The sequence below is a fragment of the Erpetoichthys calabaricus genome, chromosome 18 (genome assembly GCF_900747795.2).
Source record: "Erpetoichthys calabaricus chromosome 18, fErpCal1.3, whole genome shotgun sequence".
NCBI classification, from domain to species: domain Eukaryota; kingdom Metazoa; phylum Chordata; class Cladistia; order Polypteriformes; family Polypteridae; genus Erpetoichthys; species Erpetoichthys calabaricus.
This window is the reverse complement of record NC_041411.2, coordinates 63,886,469-63,893,602: the sequence shown is the minus strand read 5'-3', so window position 1 is coordinate 63,893,602 and position 7,134 is coordinate 63,886,469.

Genomic DNA, 7,134 nt, shown 5'->3' with positions numbered 1-7,134 from the left:
GACACTGACCAACATCCTAGTATCATTAGAGTACCACCGCTTGTATTTTGATAAAAGTATAGAGCTGAATTATGGTTGCACCAGGCATAGCACTCTGTTATTTACAGTGCATCCATAAAGTATTCACAGCGCATCACTTTTCCCACATTTTATGTCACAGCCTTATTCCAAAATGGATTAAATTCATTTTTTCCCTCAGAATTCTACACACAACACCCCATAATGACAACGAGAAAAAAGTTTACTTGAGGTTTTTGCAAATTTATTAAAAATAAAAAAACTGAGAAATCCCATGTACTTAAGTATTCACAGCCTTTGCTCAATACTTTGTCGATGCACCTTTCACAGCAATTCCAGCCTCAAGTCTTTTTGAATATGATGCCACAAGCTTGGCACACCTATCCTTGGCCAGTTTCGCCCATTTCTCATTGCAGCACCTCTCAAGCTCCATCAGGTTGGATGGGAAGCGTCGGTGCACAGCCATTTTAAGATCTCTCCAGAGATGTTCAATCAGATTCAAGTCTGAGTTCTGGCTGGGCCACTCAAGGACATTCACAGAGTTGTCCTGAAGCCACTCCTTTGATATCTTTGCTGTGTGCTTAGGGTCGTTGTCCTGCTGAAAGATGAATCGTCACCCCAGTCTGAGGTCATGAGCGCTCTGGAGCAGGTTTTCATCCAGGATGTCTCTGTACATTGCTGCAGTCATCTTTCCCTTTATCCTGACTAGTCTCCCAGTTCCTGCCGCTGAAAAACATCCCCACAGCATGATGCTGCCACCACCATGCTTCACTGTAGGGATGGTATTGGCCTGGTGATGAGCGGTGCCTGGTTTCCTCCAAACGTGACGCCTGGCATTCACACCAAAGTGTTCAATCTTTGTCTCATCAGACCAGAGAATTTTCTTTCTCATGGTCTGAAAGTCCTTCAGGTGCCTTTTGGCAAACTCCAGGCGGGCTGCCATGTGCCTTTTACTAAGGAGTGGCTTCCGTCTGGCCACTCTACCATACAGGCCTGATTGGTGGATTGCTGCAGAGATGGTTGTCCTTCTGGAAGGTTCTTCTCTCTCCACAGAGAACCTCTGGAGCTCTGACAGAGTGACCATTGGGTTCTTGGTCACCTCCCTGACTAAGGCCCTTCTCACCCGATCGGTCAGTTTAGATGGCCGGCCAGCTCTAGGAAGAGTCCTGGTGGTTTCGAACTTCTTCCACTTACGGATGATGGAAGCCACTGTGCTCATTGGGACCTTCAAAGCAGCAGAAATTTTTCTGTAACCTTCCCCAGATTTGTGCCTCGAGACAATCCTGTCTCGGAGGTCTACAGACAATTCCTTTGACTTCATGCTTGGTTTGTGCTCTGACATGAACTGTCAACTGTGGGACCTTATATAGACAGGTGTGTGCCTTTCCAAATCATGTCCAATCAACTGAATTTACCACAGGTGGACTCCAATTAAGCTGCAGAAACATCTCAAGGATGATCAGGGGAAACAGGATGGACCGGAGCTCAATTTTGAGCTTCATGGCAAAGGCTGTGAATACTTATGTACATGTGCTTTCTCAATTTTTAATAAATTTGCAAAAACCTCAAGTAAACTTTTTTCACATTGTCATTATGGGGTGTTGTGTGTAGAATTCTGAGGAAAAAAATGAATTTAATCCATTTTGGAATAAGGCTGTAACATAACAAAATGTGGAAAAAGTGATGCGCTGTGAATACTTTCCGGATGCCCTGTACCTAGAAGGACTACAGCTGTGAAATACTGCTGATATGGTAGACTTCTACATATGTTCCTCACTCTCAGTCAGTAAGCTGTATTGTTTTGTCATGATGTGCACGGTGTTCAGTTACTTCTTTGATCAAGGTGATTTCTGCCTGGTTATTCAGTTTAGAAAAACACTCTCTCTAAGACAAATCGTAGGGGTTCACGTTTCTTTCTCTTTATGAAGGATGAATACGGCCATGCTCCAAGAAACCCAACAATTAAACAACTAAAAATGCATCCAGAGAATTGTGCCCACATTCTCATATTAACAATGCACTGGCACCTATTTACTTTCAAAAGTAAATGTTCTTTTTGTGCCTACTGTGTTGGATCAAGTGAACATTTTTCAGCCATATGTGGACACTATTCAAGTTCTAAAAATACCTCACAAAGACAATGGATGCAACTAAACATTAGTTAAGGCGTAACAGTAAAGCAGTAAACACTCAGTCATGAAATCGTAATGTTTATCCTGAACGAATACATTTCAGTCCGAGTCGGTGGCTTTGTGTTACAGTTGTCAGCACTGCAGCTGCAGAGTTTCCAGGTGGCATTGCTCAACTTTCCAGCCCAGATAGTTTTTGTTCCGGGACTGCAATCTCCTCGCAAATCCCAAAGAAATGTGAGGGTGTGTGGCCTTCAACACTCCGGATTCTCACAGCAGAATCAGACTGCACCAAAATGTATGAAGGCAACAAAATGATCTTAAAAAAGTGAGCCGTTTCTGAATATATTATCCAGTTAAAAACACAATGTAACGGTATACTTTGAAATGTTTTAACCTTTTTAACAATTTCAAATTTGATCAAATCATTTTACTTAAGGTTTGATACTTTTTCTTTATTTTTTTTTTTTCGTATTAATACTACATCTTAAAGTGAAGGGTGTCAAGGTGGCCAGATCTACTGCTATGAATTCCACTGTTGTGTGTCGAGTGGAGTTTACATATGGTGTTCATGGATTTCCTCAGAGTGCTCCCCTTTTCTTCGCACATCTCCAAAGACTTAAACTGGCCATGTGAGAGTATGGGTGTGATCGTGAATGGGCCTTGTGTCCCGTCCAGGACCGTGTTGTGTCTAATGCAATTAGGAATAGAATGAGCATTATGTTGGGTTTGTGAAAGATATCTCTGAGTGAAAACATTGCATAACTTGTCTTTTTCTTTTTGAAATGGGTCTGAATTAAGAGTGTCGCAATAAGCCATTACTTAGCCATCTTCTCCTATATAATTCATTAGAACTTCTACTTTATTAAACAGTTTGTCATTTATTAGCACCAAGGCTTTATTTTTAACCTCAAAAGTAATGGATTCAATTTTAACGGGTATTCACTAAAGCAAGTCAACATTTACGACCTAGTAACTTGTCAGGGAATGCTTTAATTTTTCAACCGATTTTTGAGAAGATGAAATGGTGACATCTTGAGGTTTGGCTCAGTATAAACAACTACGGCAGAACAGGTTAACACAGTTGATAAGAACTAAAATTATCAGTGTTCATGAAAGTTAAGAGGAAAGACAATTCGTACTTATTAAAGACGATTAATATAAAAGTGTTTCTACAACAATAATACAAAAGAGCACACTGGGAATACTAGGAGTGAAAGGCAAAAGGATATTCCAAATCGTAACCTCAGATCCTCAACTGAGTGTCTCCTTAGAATTCCAAGAGCAAAACTTAAAAGAAGTGGTGAGGCGGGCGGCCGTCTGCTGTTATGCACCTGAAACCTGGAATAGCCTGCCAGTAGGAATTCGCCAGGCTAATACAGTGGAGCACTTTAAAAAAAACTGCTGAAAACACATTATTTTAACATGGCCTTCTTATAACTTCACTGTAATTTAATCCTGATACTCTGTATATCCAATTCATTATAATAACTATTCATGGTGGCTCTAAAATCCGTACTAACCCCTACTCTCTCTTCTGTTTCTTTTTCCGGTTTCTTTATGGTGGCAACCTGCGCCACCACCATCTACTCAAAGCACCGTGATGTTCCAACAGTGATGGATTAAAAGCCAGAAGTCTGCATGACCATCATCATCAGGTCCTTCTGTGAGAACCCTAACTACAAAGAGGACTATTTTACTTATGTCAGGTAGAATGCCCAGAGGGCACTGGGTGGTCTTGTGGCCTGGAACTCCTACAGATTTTATTTTTTGCTCCAGCCATCTGGAGTTTTTTTGTTTGTTTTTTCTGTCCCCCCTGGCCATCAGACCTTACTCCTTTTCTATGTTAATTAATGTTGTCTTATTTTAATTTCTTATTTTGTCTTTTATTTTTCTTCTCTTCATTATGTAAAGCACTTTGAGCTACTGTTTGTATGAAAATGTGCTATATAAATAAATGTTGTTGTTGTTTTGCAAATATGGACATATACAGTACTTCATTCAGGAAATATCAGACCTGATACACCAAGTATCTTTAATAAAAGGTTGAGACCATAACTATGATTTTTTTTTGTTAAATGTGTGTATTTCACATTCCTTATGTGTTCATAGTTAGTCAAATTTGCATACATCAATGTATTTTATGTCTAATTTGTTACGGTTATATGGACTTGACTGAAAACAGTTTACAAGCTTTGACTAAACGAGACAATGCAAATGGCATGTTGTTGTAGAATTCACTCCTTCCTTCCTTCCTTCCTCCCATCGCCCCTCCTTTGTGCACCTGTCCAAAAATGGAACCAAATACAACAACTGTAACAGTAGTTATCTTTTTAATATGTCTCTTCTTTACCTAACAGATGCATTAAATTGTTATTTACAAAGAAATATTAACAGTCATGGTAAATCTTGCTATGAACAACAGAAACAAAACGTCTCCCACAGAAGTCCACTGCAGAACCTGCTAGACAGTATTTTGTTTTGTTTTTTTTTGTGCATATAATCAGACAATTCTGATCCCATTTCAGTGTTTTGTTTTTTTTCCATTGCGAATTATAAACGTCCCCACCATGCAAATTTATAATGTTTTGACAACAAAAAAGAAGTACCTGTTTCTTTTTGCAAAAACAGTAATGTGTAATAATCTTATCTCTTCATCAAAACTGTACGAAAGAATCTTGTTGTCACATTGATATAAAAGACAAAATTCAAAACTGGAAATAAGCCAAGCGTGAACAGATTCTGAGAGCAGTCCATTTTTTGGCTCCTTGAGAAGCATTTACTATTTAGCATCAACTCCCATAAAGATATCAGCAGTTCACATTAATATTGGATACTAATTATTACGAGAATCAAGGTCTGCCATACACTGGGAGACACTTAGAAAATTAAGTGCTTCCACTATCGTAGAGAAAGGAAGGTTTTCTCATTAGAGACAGAATTTTCCTTAACACAGGAGGATTATCTTTTCTAGCTGCGTCTTCCGTCTGGTTGGTCTCACACTTCTACTGTAAGAAATCAGTAAGATTATCAAGAGGAATTCTTGCCGGAAAACTTTGTGTTATTTGTCTTCAAACAGAGTCTCGGTTTTATGAAATCATTTATAAAAACTGACCATTTTTTTACGTGTCTAAAGTATGCCCTGAGCGGAAAAATGTTTTTGTAAATAAATATGCAAATGCAGACAGATGTTGAATGTTTGTCTTCTACCTTATTTCTTCTTATCCTTTTGTAATTATATTTACGCATACTTTGACACCGCAGGGACTGCACCTAATTTCGTTGTATTTCTTACAATGGCAATAAAGATATTCTGATTCTGTAATAGTGTCTGAATTACTGATATATATATATTTTATATATATATATGGTTGAAATAGTTTACTGTCAAATAATGCAAAGAGTACGCGACACGTGTTTTGCCCTAATTCTGGGCTCATCAGGCGTACACACTCTACTGCTCTCCCTCTCGGGAATCGAACCTCGGATGTCAGCGCCAGAGGCGATGCCCCTAATGTTGCGCCACGGCGTGTGGTTCGTTTATTTGACAGCATGTAGATCGGGGTAATTACATTCATGGCATTCGTTGTCTGTGTCACAATCTGATTGTATGGGTGGTTACCTACCAGGTAACGCTTGTGGCTGGTCAGCAATCTGCTAACATCCGCCACGGTGCCCTCAGTTTGTGAGGAGCAGATCATAGAATGGTTGAAATAGTTTACAGTCAAATAAATGCAAAGAGTACGCGACACGTGTTTCGCCCTCATTCTGGGCTCATGAGGCATACACATTCACTGCACTCTCTGTACGCCTGATGAGGGCGAAACACGTGTCGCGTACTCTTTGCATTTATTTGACAGTAAACTATTTCAACCATTCTATCATCTGCTTCTCACAACTGAGGGCACTGTGGCAGATGTTAGCAGATTGCTGGCCAACCACAAGCGTTACCTGGTAGGTAACCACCCATATAATCAGATTGTGACACAGACTACGAATGCCGTGAATATATATATATATATATATATATATATATATATATAAATTTCTAGGTATAACTGTAAGACTTTACTGTAACATAAACATGCATGTAAAGCTTCTAACAGACGGGTGCTGCAACCTTTAAAACAAAATGCATCTTCTATCCGGCAGGTTACTGTTTGCATGCAGAATGCTTGATCTGTATAATGCTTTCAGTATGGGACACTTCTTTATATACGCTGGAAAAAATAGACAGTACTGAAACAATGCTTCAAATAATATACCCCAAAAATATATGGTAAAAAATAATTATAAAAGTGCCATTTAGTTACCCAAACACATTTCTAGGATGGGCTAAATAAAGGTCAGACACAAAAAACTAAGTAAGTCTGTCCAAAGACTGAGAAGTTAAAACCCGAGTCTGCATTTAAGAAAATAAAATTAACGTTAATGCAACTGTCACACAAACGTGGACAACTGTCTTTTACTTTTAGGTTGGGGTTTAAGGGTATTTTCACTGGAGGTTTCTAATGAACAATAGAATACAAATGAGCTGAAAATGCCTCTTCATTGATAAAAACTACAAAAAAGTCTTGCCATGGGTTGCAATAAAAGGGAGAAAAATCCACAGCAAAGCAGTAACATAAAACACAGGCACACAGGACAGAAAAGACGAGTAACATCCTGCCATGCTGCGCACTTGTAGCTAAATGCATGAAAAGAAAGCACTTTTTTTTTTTTTTTCAGGTTTTCTGTGCTATCTAGTAGATGAAATTATGTTGGATCTAGATGTCTGTTTTAGGTAGGTCACTTACTTTCTGAAAAAATAAATTAATTCAAATAAATATACAGGTGCAGGCCAGAAAAGACAGCGTGCAATCTTGTTTTTCACAATCTCTTTACTTCTTAAACAAACAGCAGCTTCATGAACAATGCAAAGGCTTAAGAACTGGAGAAGCAAACTACTGAAAGAAGCAGCACAAACATGAACCTGGTAGAACTTGGA